This window comes from Octodon degus, unplaced genomic scaffold (assembly GCF_000260255.1).
Source record: "Octodon degus isolate 3935 unplaced genomic scaffold, OctDeg1.0 scaffold00065, whole genome shotgun sequence".
In the NCBI taxonomy this organism is placed as follows: domain Eukaryota; kingdom Metazoa; phylum Chordata; class Mammalia; order Rodentia; family Octodontidae; genus Octodon; species Octodon degus.
The window spans coordinates 6,485,189-6,487,268 of record NW_004524641.1 but is presented as its reverse complement, the minus strand read 5'-3'; the positions used below and the strand labels follow the sequence as shown (position 1 = coordinate 6,487,268).

General features: G+C 43.5%; 1 pseudogene; it reads right to left on the bottom strand.

Moving 5' to 3' along the window:
• Positions 1 to 95: 95 nt before the first annotated feature.
• Positions 96 to 629, bottom strand: LOC105742673 (annotated as a pseudogene).
• Between the last annotated feature and the right edge of the window lie 1,451 nt (positions 630 to 2,080).

Sequence of the window (2,080 nt, the reverse complement as noted above, 5' to 3'; positions counted from 1 at the left end):
AAGCATTCAAGATGACATCAGTCCCATTTGTCTAAAATCCTGGTGTTGTGTAGATGACAAGCAGCAGCCAGTTATGACAAGTGGTAGATCCAAAGTTACCATCAAATCCATTAACATTTTTCCATTTCTAAACCATCCTTAAAGAAAATCATAAATGGGGTCACACCATCCTCACAGTAGTCCACAAGAGCAACCAGGCCATCTGGATTCATGTTTGCACCAATAAAGAACTGATAGTTTTTGAAATTAGCAAGGATGTGCTTGATTTGCTCTGCAGTCCCTGTCATAAATGGTTTTACTCTTTCTGGTCTTTGTTCTTCAAGGTTGCCTTTGATTGATTTCATATAATCTTTGATGTACTTCCTGTAGGCCTCTTTTGTGAAGCTGGTTTCCTGCAAGTGATGGTTCATTACAATATCTACACCGGTGACTACTGTGCTTTTGGTGCCTTCGCCCTCCGGGCCTCCAGCGGAGGCACTGCCACCAATGAGCGCGTCGTCAGTGTTACCCTCTGTTCTACCGACCATCTTGCCCTCCACCTCCAGGTACAGCCCATCCATAATCTCCCAGATCTTGTAAATATCGGAGAACATCTCATCGTGGCTGATGAGGTCCCAGTAGATAATCATGATGGTGACTGGAGGCGGCGGCGGCGCAAGCTTAGCAGGAGCTGGGAGCTCAGAGGGAGTGCAGTGCAGCAGGAGTGACGCTCGGAGCAGGCGGAAAAGCACCTATCTCATAGAAATTAACAAAACATGTGCAACTTTGGTCATCCTGTATTTAAATAATTGGACTGGTAAGTGATTAAAATTAATAATGACTAGTTACTTGCAAGTACCAACAACGTACCAGAATTTATACTGTCAACTCAATTTCTAAACAACCTTGAAAGATGAAATTCTCCTCATCCTCTTCAAGACATGAAGGATCAAGAATGGAACCAGGCCACATCCGGAGAGTAACTCTCAGCCCTGCCTGTCCCATCCCACAGCCCTGTTCCACTTCACTCCATCACAGGTTCCTGGGAAGGTAAGAAGCTCTTTGCCACAAGATCCAAGTCAAACTTTATTTTCAGTAAAGCAGTACCTGGGGCCAGGCAGATCAGTGAGCTAACACAGTCAGCTGTGCTCACATCAGAAATTCTATTTTGGCTCTAGGCTACTGGAATATGAAGCGTTCCGATCTCAAGCACAAGTAGAGTCCTGTCTTCAACAAGTTCTTCCTGAAAGTGACCCTGTAGGACCAAGACCTACTTGCAGCTTGACACCAGTCTGTCAAGTGCGAGATAGGTAAACACTTAAGAGGACCACCATGCTTTCAATTCTCATGGTGTCCTTCACCACCGAATCTTGATTCTTGTCCTTCCACTCTTTTTGCCCACTCATCTACAGCAGCTTGTGAGGCTTCCTATATTGAGCCCAAAAGAGGGTCTTCCTATATTGAGATAGTGCGGAGGAAAGATACCGAAATCATTATCCTAACAGTAATGGATTTTGTTGTTGTTGCTTTAACAAAAGTTAACCCTGCCTTCATACTCGGGTTGTTTTTGCTTTTGCTTTTTGATGTGATCTTGATCAAATAAAATAGAAGTCACTGCCATGCACTTCTACAACAGACCTGACTAAAGAGAATACAGACCTGCTGCTGCATTTGGTGCCACAGGAATCAAAAATCCCAGGCAGGGTTGACCTGCCAAGCCTGCAGGGGCATTTTATGACTAGCGCTACTGTTTTCACTTCAGAGCTCTCATAAGAAAGACGATCGATTGATTAAAACAACAATTAACTTGGTTATCAGTTCAGACTCTGCAACCCAGGCCTCTGCTCTATCTCCAAACCCCATGAAGAAGAAGGGGAAGAGCACACAAAAGCCTCATAGAGGGAACAATTGCCTATTTTAATGTTGGCAACTTATAACTGACAATTATGTTGTTAATTGATAGTTATTTCAATGAGTTGTCATCCGTGTAGATTGTTCAGATTAGCAATGTTGGCTTTGCATTGTGATTAAACCACTGGGTAGCTGCATAAAAACTGTTGTATTCTATTATGGATACGTTCTAACATTGCGGAAGAGGGAA